Source organism: Vulpes vulpes, chromosome 11 (assembly GCF_048418805.1).
Source record: "Vulpes vulpes isolate BD-2025 chromosome 11, VulVul3, whole genome shotgun sequence".
Lineage (NCBI taxonomy): Eukaryota > Metazoa > Chordata > Mammalia > Carnivora > Canidae > Vulpes > Vulpes vulpes.
This window is the reverse complement of record NC_132790.1, coordinates 94,883,533-94,897,561: the sequence shown is the minus strand read 5'-3', so window position 1 is coordinate 94,897,561 and position 14,029 is coordinate 94,883,533. Positions and strand designations below refer to the sequence as shown.

At 42.7% G+C, this 14,029-nt stretch overlaps 1 protein-coding gene across 1 annotated transcript in view; it reads left to right on the top strand.

Moving 5' to 3' along the window:
• WWTR1 (WW domain containing transcription regulator 1) overlaps positions 1-14,029 on the top strand; it is a 131,723-nt gene that overhangs the window by 92,101 nt on the left and 25,593 nt on the right. The window lies entirely within an intron of this gene.

Here is a 14,029-nt window from a genome sequence, read left to right as displayed (position 1 = left end):
ACCAAGAGTCTTGGAGACTTTCCTGGGTCATGGCATGATCTCAGCACCAGTCAGGAATACCTGAAGACCCAAACAAGGGTACACCCCAGACCCAGTTTGATTCAGGATAAACTTAGGAAAATCCAGAGTTGTAGCTCTGTTTGTTGTTGCTGTGTGTCTTATTTATATTTGTTTTTAAGAACAAAACCCCCTTGGCCTGCCCTCCCAAATAAAACTTAGAGATACAGGTCTTATTTTGTTTTGCCTGGGATCAGAATCTCCTCTTGTAAGTTTTAAAAGCAGAGCTGCAGAAAAAATAAATAAATAAATAAATAAATAAAATAAAATAAAAGCAGAGCTGCTCTGGTTTCTAGCTCCCCTGACCACCTCCCCCCTCTAAAGCTTATTCTCTTCTTCCTCAGAGGTAGTCCTGAACACCTCACAGGGCCGAGAGACAATAGCCCAGAGACATTAATCTCAGGGAGGGTACCCCCACAACTTCTCTGTCTGAATTTCTTCAGAATTTTTCATTTTCTGGTGGTTTCCCATGTAGTCTGAGCAGTGAGCCAAAAAGAGATGTCTATCACTCTGGACTGAGGTCAACTGCAGTGCTGGCCATAGCCATGAGGCCCCGGGGCCCTGGTCCCCACCCCTCCTACTCTGCTCCTCAGCCACGTGGGCCACCCTATTTTGCACAAGTACTCCAGACCCACAAGACAGGCAACTTCCCACCTTAGGATTGTGTATTTACTGTTCCTCGGCCTGGAATGGCCCCCACCCGGATTTCTGCACTTCATTCAGATTTCTTAGATCACACATCACCTCCTCATAGAGGCCTCCCTTAACTTCTGTGCCTAATATAGTTCCACATTTGTTTGTACAAAGCCCTTATCATCTGTCTTCCTACTAGACTAGCCTCTCAGAAGGCCAGGACCTTTCCATCTTGTTCCCTCTAGCACCTGGAAATAGTGCCTTGTACCTGGCTGGGGCTCAGCAGATACTTAGTGGGTGAATAATTAAATGAACTGTAGAACACTGGAGAGAAAACGTCAACTCTTGTCCTAATACCCAGCCACTACCATTACTAATTCTTTGGTACTTTTTCATTTCAAAGGTAATTAATTTTGGGGGGGGGGTGTCACTAGCAATTTTATAAGATCTAGGGATACAGTCCTCAAAATTTGCATATATTCCCAAAATTTGACATAAAATTTTTATCAGATTGCCTAATCCTGCTACCCCTGGTTAAATTCTTTTTTTGTTTGTTTGTTTTTTCCACTGAGTAGTCCTGGCCTGATGCAAATAACCCACCCGCCTCACATTATTTTTGCTAATCTGATTGCTGAAAAATGGCTCTTATTTTCATTTGCATTTCTATGATTCCTTGTGAGGTGGATAATTTTTCCATGTTTGATTTCTAATTGCTTGTTCTATTTCATAATTGTTCTTTCACTATTTCTTGGAGTGACTGTTGTATGAGCTCTTTAAATAATAAAGATGTTTACTAAAACGGTACATTACAGAAAGAAAACAGATGCAAAATTAGCCTTCCACACTGACAACTTTTTCTCTGCCTCTCGTGGAACACAGCTGTAGATTCCTTTTCTGTTATTTTGCTTGGGTTGCCACACTTCGCACCTGGAGTAGTTTTAAAATCATTCAGGAAAGCGAACCAATATAAAGCTACAATAAACTCTCTCCTGACTAATGAAAATAAATGCATGAATCAGAGTTTCCATTTCCTGCTAGGATAAAAGTGCACCTATTGTCTGAAGATAATAAAACAGTTTTGGTTTTGCTATTGCCAGGCCATTGAATTAAATTCAAAGACACAAAGATAACTTTGTGGAGAACAGTGAAGCGCCCAATTTCCTTTTTTCCAAGTTATTTGCCTGCGTTCACTAGCTATGTTCATAGATGTGCTTCCTGTCACGGGCCACTTTTGATAAATCTTGTGACATCCCATAAATCAGATGGAATCTGAGTAGCATATGGTGGTCCTGCTTTAGGTAGAAGAAATAGGATTTCTTTACAGCAGAAGGATCCAGAAGAAATCAGCAACCCGATTTGTTCTAGACATATTACATGTGGCTTGTTCTGGATGTATTATAATGATGAAAAATGATGTCTAAATCTTTTAAATGTCAATAAAATATATATTCTAGGTAACACATGTGCTAGGAAAGTATAAAAACCAGTGTTACGGGCATTTCCATCGCGTACACCAAGGAGAGCAGAGTTGCCTGGATCCTTGCACACTGGTTTGTCAACTACCTTGCTGTGTAGATGAGTAGATGGGATAGCAAGTAGGAAAATCATCAGGGTTTTCTGTAAAGAAAATTCAGGGTTTTCTGTAAAGTTAATGCAGCTTGGGTTAGCCGTCGAAAACCAGAGGAGACGGGGTATCTGGAAAACCTAAGATCCACCTGTCAAATACAGAGGCACCTGGAAGTGGTTTTAAGGCTTGACCCAGTGAGGCCGGGAAGGTGGCTGAATGCACACAAACCCCAGAGCTCTGTCCTTATCAACCGCGCCGGCTGAGAAATTGCCTTGTGGTTATTCTCACCCAGAATTGGAATAAAAGGCTCAGTGTGAAGTTGGGATAGTACAACTTCTTGGTTTAATACTTTACAGATTTTTGGAACCAAATGCACCCTGAAGAGTGCTTTTTTTTCCCTTTCTCTTTCTTTCTTTTTCTTTTTTTCTTTTCTTTTCTTTTTTTTTTTTTTTGCTGACCTTGTTGGACGGCTAATACTGTTTCTGGGAAATAAGAGAAACAAGCGGCTCATTGTTGGCAGGAGCTAAGAGAGACACAAGAAGGGCAAGAGACGTGTCTGCAGCCCTTTTTTCCTCTTCTTTGTATCGTGACTGAGTCAAGGCTGGACTGTGGCTGGGTTTTTCTCCCTACCTCGGTAGACATGTGTTTTCCATCAGACAGAGCTGCGTGACACCTGACATTGGCCAGTTCACATGAGTTAAGCCATGTATGGCCCATAAACAGAGAGGAAAAGACCCACAGCTGCACTCAGACACTCTTGACGCTGAAATATTTTTGAAGCTTGGTGTGGCTGGGTCTGCACATATGTCAGAAACGATTTACACCTGTATGTTTTGGCTTCGTCCGGTTGCATATCATTACTTTCTGAAAGCCGCTGTGGCCAGAAGGTCTAGTATTGCCTGATGCCAGCCCCTCTTCTTGTTTAAACCTTCCTGAATTAGGAAATGTAGTTTTTAAAAAGTTACCTGATTTGCCTTTTTTTTCTTTTTTAAAGACTGAAGAAGAAAGCCCCATACCATTTTCTGTAAAGCCAGATTACACAAACGGGGTCATCCCAACCTGTGATTCATGGTGATTTAATCATTTTGTAATAATAAATAAGTTAATTACACTAGTCTACATCGGGCTTTTTCATGAAATAGGGAAAAGGAAACACATCCTTGCCACTGAATTTAACTCTGGGCAGCGATTGATGATCAGTGCAACTGATGCCCTCTGTGACACTCTAGTATATCCCCTGGGCTTCCTACGATTGTCACAGAATGTGCCTGTGATTTGTGCTGAGTCATTTATCCTTCCAAGGATCGCTTCTAAAATGAGTGAATTGGCCGCAGTCATTGGTTTTAAATTGTGTCCCAAGGTCCCATGCCGGGATTTTAGGGTGATGTGAAGAGGAGCTAAGCTTAGTTAGTAACCAGACTCCGAAAGTGGTGTGTGTTCAGGTTTTTAAAATTTGTTTAATATTTTCATACAAGAGTTGAGAAATGCCTGTAAGAAAAGCAGAGTGAAAGCAAGACCAGGGGTGCCTGGGTGGCTCAGGTTGTGATCCTGGGTCCTGGGATCGAGTCCTGCATTGGGCTCCCTGCATGGAGCCTGCTTCTCCCTCTGCCTATGTCTCTGCCTCTCTCACTGTGTCTCTCATAAATAAATAAAATCTTAAGAGAGAAAAGGAAGAAAGACAGACCAGAGGATTTAGAGAAGACAGTCCAAGGGACTGCCATTTAAGTGCTCCTTTACCCACTGGCACCAACTCAGGCTCTAAGCTTGCTTTGAACTGAACCCCAGCGTATGAGGATTGCCTCTGCTTCCTGCCATACATGGACTCTAGAGAAGGATCCTACTGCTAAAGAAAGATTTGAGAACCCTGGTCTCTTTCAGCCTGAACCTCTATGGTAGTGTTACAAAGTAGGGTGAATACATGACCGCACCTGTAATGAGCACTGTGGGGAAATTGAGTTTGTAAACTAATAATAAAAGAGAGCAAAATGAAATGGATGTTGAGCAGAGAGCTATGTTCTAGAAGTTAAGAGAAAATAGTCATAAAAACTGAGTATTCATTAAATTTTCACTTGTAAGATTATGGGAATGATGGTCACTATAAGTTTCTGACCCATAAAGCCTGAAACTGAGCATAGTATTTAGTGTCTGTTCATCAGAGGCAGATCTGAAGTGCACTAAATAATTTTTGTTCTGTGTTTGTAAAGGAAATCCATATCATTGGGGTTGGTTCCGAGGGGTAGGGGGTCACTTGGCTCCTTCTCAGCTCTATTATATAAAGAGCACAAATCCAGCTCTCAGGAAGACAAGAATTAGTTCAAATCACAGAAAAAAATAGTTCGGTGTTTTTTAAAGATTTTATTTATTTATTTGAGAAGGAGAGAGAAAACATGAGGGGGAGGAGAGACAGAGGGAGAGGGAGAAACAGACTCCCCCTGAGAAAGCAACCCTTCTTGGGGCTCGATCCCAGGACCCTGAGATCAGGACCTGAGCCAAAGGCAGACACTTAACCAACCGAGCCACCCAGGCAGCCCCAGTTCAGAATTTGTTAAAAGAGCTTCTCTTCAGCATGTATGGCCCCAACCAAGATTCCCAACAGGAGAGATTTCCTGACATTCAGACTTAACCAAGTGCATGCTTAGGAGTGATGCAGTGCAATGTCATAAATAGTGCTCGACCTCCCTAAAAAGTTACAGAGTAAGTGGAGGAGGAATATTTCCTGTCTGATTATTAGGTAATGTGGGTACAAAAGGACAGTCAGCTAGTTGTAATCCATGGAGGACAGACACACTGAGAGTTAGTCTGGGCTGCCGGACTGTGGTTCTAAATTTCGAATGGCTCCTTCATACTGACATTGGTTCTCTTTGTAAGGGGGATACATTAGGATGGAGGCAGGAAACTTGGTGGTGGTGGTGAGGGGTTTCTGCTGCCAGGGGCCGTGACAGTCACAGGCCTAGGGTGACCAACCACCCCATCTGCTTGGGACTCTTCCATCCAGGCTTTACTCTGATATCCCGTGTTCCAAGAAACCCCTCAATCTCTGTCAGACCAGGACAACTGGTTGCCCTTTTAGCATTTGCAGAATGGGGATGGGAAAATGAAATGATGGCTGAGCTTTGATTTTTTTTTTTTTAAGATTTTATTTATTTACTTGATAGGGAGAGCGCACAAGCAAGGTGAGTGGTAGAGGGAGAAGCAGGCTCCCTGCTGAGCAGGGCGCTGATATGGGACTTGATCTCAGGACCCTGGGATCATGACCTGAGCCAAAGGCAGACCTTTGACTGAGCCACTCAGGCGCCCCAAGCTTTCAGTTCTAACAGTCATGACTCAGGAGCCCTTGTGCTCCCCTCTTATAGGGTACTTGGGTTTCGGGAAGGTGTTTCTCATGCAATCTATATAAGCTTATTAGCCCAGACATCAAATTGAGGAAGTTTTTTCCTAGATTCCAAATCAAGTGTATTACCCAAGGTGTGTATTGGAATGTTGCATATTCACCTGTTTTGTGGAAACTGCAACCAGGAATTCAAAGTAAGTCAGTCTCTTTGAAGCTTCCCCACTCTCAAAGGATGATTTTGGAAGGATTCTTTGGAACATTTAATGTGATTTTATCACAGAAGCAAGTTAAAAAAAACACACACACACACCCTAAAAGATAGGTTATTTTGAATATATGGAAGTAAGGTTAATGTAACAAGGTTTTACTCACCATCTGTGAAAACTGACATAAAAGTTAAACCAGGGTGATGCCTGGGTGGCTCAGTGGTTAAGTGTCTGCTTTGGGCTCAGGATATGATCTTGGTGTCCTGGGATCGAGTCCCGCATTAGGCTCCACACAGGGAGCCTGCTTCTCCCTCTGCCCGTGTCTCTGCCTCTCTCTCGTTAAACTAACTTTGAAGCCTTCCTGTTAAATCAGCACTTGCTTATGGAGAAGGTAAAGCAGATACTCTGGCGGGCTTTTCTAACCCTTGCCTTCCCTTGTGTTTTGTTTTTCTCCATTTTTACATTCCTTTGTATCTTGAACAGCAGTAGGTAACTCTAGGCAAGTCAGACTACTTTGTTCACTCTTCAGCCGGCTGCTGTGTTCCTTTCTCTGGCTCCACGTCCTCCTACACATCTGCATAGTTGATTGTAAAGGGCTTAGCGCATAGTAAGAGCTTAATAAATAGTAATTCGTCTTCGATTCAGTTCAAATTCAGTACTGCCAACACATGTGCTAAGTTGCAGTGGACCAGCATTTCCCAGTGTTCCTGCTCAGGAGAACACTCGTCTTCCAAGTCTGAGAAGTGCTGCATTTTCTATCTCCTCCTTGGAAAGTCTCACTGTCTGTTAGAGCCTTGAAGGCTCTGAGGAATCCTGCAATAAAATAGATTCTTTTCACTTTGGTTAGCCCAACATTTCCCGATCTTATTTGACCATGGGACACCTCTGGAAGCAGCTACCATTATATTTTTATTCTATCCCAGTATCTATTTGCTCCCATGGAACACACTAGAGACCATGTTTTTTGGGAATATCTATCCATTTTTTTAATATAGCTTATAAAAACGTGTCCATTTTTATGTACCCTATAAAAATGAATTGATAGTATAGAAGATACAGTGTCCTGCACAGTTCGTGGTATTTATTGGAGATATGGTTACTACACAAACATATACACACAGAGGGTTTATTTCTTTTGTTTTGTCTTAACAATTTCAGATTTACAGAAAAATTGAGAAGGTGGAGTTCCCATGTATGCACTCTTACTCAATTTCCCGTATTATTAACATCTTACATTAGTGTGCTACCTTTGTTATAATTGATGAAACAATATTGATACAGGAATTTCCTTCGTTTTTACGTACTGACTTTTTCTGTTCTGGAGTCCCATAGGGAATACCTCATTACCTTTCCTTGTCATGTCTCCTTAAATTGTTCTTGGCCACGACAGCTTCCTAGACTCCTTGTTTTGATGATCTTGATAGTTTTGAGGAGTACTGCTTAGAGATTTTGAGGATTCCCCCCTGTTGGAATTTGTCTGATGTTTTTTCTCTGATTAGACTTGGGATGATGGACTTTTGGGGAGCAAGTGCTGTTTTTGTCACATCTTATCAAAGGTTATGCTATCGCTACAACTTATCATTGTTGAGGTTGACCGTGATCATCTGGCTGACACACAGGAGTTCTTCCCTCTAAAGTGACTGTTCCCCCCCCCCCCCCCCCATTTAGGACTGTACTCTCTGGGAGGAGATCACTATACACAACCCCCTGTTAAAGAGTGAGAGTTTTGCTCCCCCTCCTTGAGGACAGTGTATCTACATTAAATTATTTCAAATTCTTCCATTCAGATTTGTCTCTTCTCCCTCTATTTATTTATGTATTCAACCTTTTGTTTATATGAATGTGAACCCATGGATATTATATTTTTATGCAACGAATGAACCATAGACAGCAACATGTGACACTTTTCCATTATTGATAGACAGAAGCAGTGTTGGGGAGTGGGTGCCGGGGGGTGGGGTGGTGGAAAAAGTCATGGAGTGCTTGGAGAGGCCTTCTTGCTCACTTAAATGGAATTGTGCCTCTGACATGTTGACAGAACCGTGTATTTTTAAAGGTTCAACTTTAAGTGCCAGGTATAGTGATCTCTCAGCTGAGAAGTGTGTCCCAAGGAGAAAGGAGGCTGGGAATGAGATGAGAGATGCATACCAGCCACAGACATTCCTCTTTTTCCTCCCCAGACACACATGTGAATTGAGGAGAAGGATTTGAAGGGAATAAAGTAATTTCTGTGTCTTTCTAGGGCTTTGGTGTGGCTTCTAGCCATCGGCACACTGGTTGTTCTTTCCATAACCTGCTCGGAGCCAGCTCCATCCAGGCCTAGGTTCATAGCTGAACCTAACCCCTTAAGATTTTGTTTCCTCGTGGTTGTGTGTGTGTGTGTACACATGTGCATTTGTGTGTTGCTATGTGTCTTTGTGTGTGTGTGTGTGTAACTGAGCCTATTTTAAAAATGTGGGAAGCAAGCCCAGGACACAAGAATAGCAAGTCACCGAACCTCTCTGAGGCCAAAAAGACGTTTGTCAAACATTCCAGGAGGCGTACTGGGCAGCCTCTGATTCACTGGCCTCCCTCATCGTCTGCAGCTCCTGGCTTGGAGAAGCTGCCAAAGCACTTTATGAGCTGTTGCTCCCCATTCCCTTGTGCTGCAAAAGGCAAAAGTTCAAGAGTGAAGCCTTTACCTTTTTTCTTTCTTTCTTTAGTCTTTTCTTTCTTTCTTTCTTTTTTTTTTTTTTTACATGTTTGTTTCTTAGGTAGCAAATGACATGTGGGCTTAGAACCGAGTTCAGGGACCTTCCTGGCCTGGCCTGAGCCTACTCTTGGGCCTTTGTAGAAGTGACCAAGTGTGTTTTCTGGAGCAGTCCAGAGGGTGCACCAGTGTACATTGCTCGGGGTAGCATTAACTAAAGGGTCGTATCCAACAGGGATGGTCACCCCCACCCCCGGCCACACCCCATTCCTGTGTTGACTGTTTATTTCACCAAGGACACGGTCATTGAATCAAACGGGTGTCTGGATCTCAGATGCTGTGGAGTTTGTGTTTTCTTTTATACTGAATAATAGCAATGAAATATTTCTGGCCACATAGCTGCAGAGCATGGTTTTATTGATTTCCAGAAAAAGAAGAGAAAGCCAATTATTGAAAGGGGGAAAAAAAGAAAAGGGGATGAAAACAATGAAAAAGATAAATGTGGCTTTAAATTTAAGTTCTGGCTCTCTTGGAAGGAAAAAAAAGACGTGTCTGCTTTAGTTTTGGTACATTCCTGCTTCAGTGGAGAAATCTTCTGTTTGGGTTATTCCTTTCTGTGGGGACTGGCAAAAATCTAGAGCTGATGAGGTCTTTAGCCTTTTTGAGGCATTTAATGGCAACCTACCCTTAACTGGTTTGGCCTCAGAGACTGCATTTGTGAAACTCTGACTTTTTTTTTTTTTTTCCCTTAGCTGAACTATTGTTCTCTCCCTAAAATGTCCTGGCATATTATCCCAAGTTGTGTTATATGTGTTGCAGATTTACATGTTTTACCTTCCTGTGCTCTCCTGAGGACCTCCTCTCTATTTCTCAGTCTTGGACCTTCTCTGCTCCCATTTTCTGTGAGTAGCTGACAAAAGCAGTGACTTCAAAGAACCTCAACTATCAGTAACATGAGCTGTAAGCTCAGAGAAGGTTCAATAATAGTTTGAAATCAAATGACTAGAGGGAGCAGAGTGGCGGATTGAGTCACGGGCACCTCAGTGGACCTGGGACACCTGGCTTCTAGGCCCCTGACCATTTTATGACCGTGACCAAATTCACTTTTCCTTTGGGTATTGATTTTTGTCATTTCTGCAAGTAGGAGTTGTACCAGGTCGGCTCTCAGTTTGGATGATCTTGATTACATTCTTTTTTTAAAGATTTTATTTATTTATTCATGAGACACACACACACACAGAGGCAGAGACACAGGCAGAGGGAGAAGCAGGCTCCATGCAGGGAGCCCAGTGTGGGACTCGATCCCAGATCTCCGGGATCGCATCCTGGGCTGAAGGTGGCACCGAACCGCTGAGCCACCTGGGCTGCCCTCTTGATTACATTCTTAAGCTATATTTGTTGCTTAGCAGATAATTCTGGGGTCGCCTCCTTTCAGTCCATCAAGAAAATAATTGAGTTTAAAAAAATAATTGAGTTGGATGCATGCCTGATTACGTTTTTATGTTTTTTTTTTTTTACTTCTGTATCTTTATGTTTTAGATAAGTAATAAATGCACATAGGAAAACTTCCAATGGTACAGAAGAAAAAAAGGAAGATCTCCTCCCATCCCTGACCTGTTTTTCCTCTCCAGAGGAACCCACTGTTACCAGTCTCTCATGTATCCTCCTTGGGGGATTCGCTGTATACGCATATATGTCCTCCCTTTCTAACTACTACAGGCAATGGCATGCTCGTGTATATAATCCCATCCCTTGGGTTTTTTTCCTCTCTGAACTGTGTTTCCTAGAGATTGTTCTATTTACATACCTACAGAGCTCCCTCATTCTCGGGAACAGTCATATAGAATTTCTGAACAGATGGATCATAACCTCTCACTGGTGGGCTGAATGTCTTAGTCTTTTGCTGTCGTACACAATACCGTGGTGAATCTTCTCAGACCAAAGTTCTGTTGGCGGGTGTGCTTTATTTTGAAAGCAAAACCATTGTCCAAGTTCCATTCTTTTCTAGTCTCTTTACTTAATAGCTGGAGACGTTTCAGTCTGCACGATTGATTCAAAATTAAGTGGGGGAAAGCAACGTCTCCCTCATTCCTCCCTGTCGGTGTCTGTGTGAGGCCTGGTGTTTGGAAGACTAGCAAGGGTGTGGCTTCAGAAGAGCTCCTCTGCGAGCCTCCGACCCCCCCAGATAAGGACGCAGACACTAATAAACTCGAGCAGTATTTGGTGGTTGAGCGGAGTTGACGCACAGAGTCCAGTTGCAGATTTTGTACCCTGACAGGGCAATCTCCCCAAGTCACTGAAGATAGTCTTGTTCCATGTTTGTGTCACATCATTAAGTTCCCAGAACCGGGGCAGTTTTTACAATTAATAACCTCTGTGCTGCCAACAAACAACTAACTTTTTAAAGCTTTTTCCGGGACGCCTGGGTGGCTTAGTGGTTGAGCATCTGCCTTCGGCTCAGGGTGTGGTCCCGGGGTCCTGGGGGCCTGCGGTCCTGGGATCGAGTCCTATGTCCGGTTCCCTGCATGGAGCCTGCTTCTCCCTCTGCCTATGCCTCTGTGTCTCTCATGAATAAATACATAAATAAATAACCTTTCAGGCTTCTTTTTCCTAGTCTGGGGATTTCTGATATTGAAAATATTTCAATTTACAGATTTGTCTTCTAGACACAATTGGGCATCTTTTTTTGTCTCTAGTAGTTACGTCAGAAAAAAAATAAGAGCATGCTTTTTCAGAAGTTCAGAAATGACTGTCCCTGGAAATAATCATTCTTCTTCCATGTTGGCTTCCTTTCGGGCTGAAAGAGGTCTTCATGAATCAAGGCCTTCAGCGTGTCTTGACTTTGTCTTACCTTTCATCTGTATTTAAGAGCACCCCCCCGCCCTGGTGATCACAGTGTGTGTACAATCCCTGACTTCCTACCCAGGCCTTCCAATAGAGGTTGTAAAATGATCTGACCATTTCTAGAAGGCCATGTGATCAACAAAACTCTCATCTCAGTAATTCTGCACCCACGGGGGCTGTGCTTTTTTTCGGTTCTCAAACCGAGAACATACAAGGAATTGCCAACTTGTCTCATTCATTCGTCTCATCATTTAGTGAGCCTCCCTGTGTGCCAGGAATGGTGCCAGAAGGCGAGGGTTCTGCAGAAAGGAAATCCTAGGCTGGTTAGGCGCTGGTTAGCCAAAATGTGCCCAACTATTCTTACCTCCCCTTCAGGAGCAGACAGTTGTCTATCCAGACCTTCCTTGAACCCTTCTTCCTGTTTGTAAGATGAGCAGCTCTGGGCCCAAGGCCCTGTTTTGATGACCTACTGTTTAATTGGTAAGCTTCTTGCCATTGCAGGCAGACCGTTCAGAGGGTTGCTCTCCTTTCAGCAGCTGTCTCTGTTCCTCAGCGTACGGCGTGACAGAGGGCGGCCGAGGACAGTTGGGAGAGCGGGTGGACGGGATGTCAGGAGGCCTCCTCTTGGGCTTTGGTTCTACCTGGCGCTCATTGGAGCACACCCCTTTACCGCCCTCGGGTTTCAGTCTCTCTCCCACAAAATAAAGGGATGGGCTGGATCATTCCTAAGAATCCTGACAAAACCTCCGAACATTCTGGCCTTCCGCAGCTCCACATGTAAATTCACCTCATTTCTTCACACATTCCTCCCAAGAGCCTGTTAATTCCTGTGAGGGCAGGAGCTATTTATCCAACTCCAAACCCAGTGCCTGGCACACAGGAAATGCAGTCAAGATTTGAGTGAGTTATAAATAAATTTTTTAAAAAAAGAATGTTTTTGCCCTACCTCTACCCCCATCCGGAGGAAGTTCCTGCTATGGAATTAATCGTGCCTTAAGGAAACCAATTTGTCCACAGAAAGTCCTCTGTGTTGGTGCTCTCTTTCGTGTGTGTGTGTGTGTGTGTGTGTGTGTGTGTGAGAGAGAGAGAGAGAGAAAGAGAGAGAGAGAGAGAGTGAAGGGCCTCTATATATGTTTAATATGTATAATAAATATACACTAAATGAATATGTTATATATATGCATATGTTACATAAAGTAGCATAAAGTTGCATATTATATATTACGTAAGGTAGCTTTAAAATTTATTTTTAAATTCACTTAAGAAAATTTAGTTATTAAACCTGTTTCTACAATATAAGAAATAGTGAAAGGGACTCTAAGGGAAAGGAGGGAAACTGGGTGGGGACAAATTAGAGAGGAAGACAAACCATGAGAGACTCCTGACTCTGGGAAACAAAGGGTTGCAGAAGGGGGAAGGAGGATGAGGGGATGGGGTGACTGGGTGACGGGCACTGAGGAGGGCATTTGACGTGTGAGCACTAGGTGTTCTACTGTAAGTTGGCAAATTGAATTTAAATTTAAAAAAGAAACGCAAAAACCTGTTTCCACATGATGTCCATGTCTTCCCAATGAAAGGTCTAAAATATTTAACTTTTAGACTTTAAATAAATGATGCTAATAGTTTTCTTTTTAAAGACAGTGTTACCAAATATAGCAAAAATTGAGTTTTTCCTTAGAAATGGAGTATACAAGACTATATATTGTTTTGGGCCCTGGCGTAAGAGCAAATAGACAGAAAGGCATGGTTTTCCTAATTATAGGATATTGCCAAGGCAGAAGTTAAGCAAATTTGACTGGTAAACGGTTTTAAGAAAAACTAGCACTTTTTTTTTTTTAAAGATGGGGTTTTTTTGTGCCTGGGGATACCAATTATAGAATTTATTAAAGGATTTTAAAATGCTTTCCTCAAGTGAAGCAGTACTGCATGCTAAAATTTAAGATGTTAGAAATGCAGATAACAGCAGTTTAAGACATTTAAAACACTTCTAGGATGCTTTTATCCAATCACAAATGTGATTATCATTTTTTTAAAGATCCATTTATTTATTTGAGAGGGAGAGTGTTAAGCGGATTCCAGCTGAGTGTGGAGCCCCATGCAGGGCTTGATCCCAAGACCCTGAGATCACAACCTTAGCTGAAACCAAGAGTCCAGTGTGTAATGGACTGCACTGTGATTATCATTTTTTAAAGATTTTATTTATTTGAGAGAGGGAGAATGTGTGCAAGAGCAGGGGGAGGGGCAGAAGAGAAAGGGAGAAACAGACTCCCACTAAGCAGAGAGCTCCACGGAGGACTCGATCCTAGGACCCTGAGATCGGGATCTGAACCAAAGGCAGACGCTTAACCGACTGAGCCACACAGGTGCCTCTATGATTATCATTTTCATGTAATTTCTTTCGCACTAATTTCTCCCTTTGTGAAAACTAAAACATTTCTTTTTCTCAATAAGATATTTGTTTCTGATCTTAGCTCATGCTTCTTTGGGGTCCCCTTTTGTAAGAAAGCATCAGTGGGTCCTCCTGTGTAGGGCCTGGTCTAGGTGCTGTGTTTTATATCTTGCTTGTCTCACTCATCACTGTAGATATCATCGTCCACCGCCGTATATCTGTAAGGTCATGCCCTCCTTAGCTCTGCCGTAAACATGCAGGTTGTCTAGAAGGTGCACACACACCCACATGTCCTGCTGAAATTACATCCTAT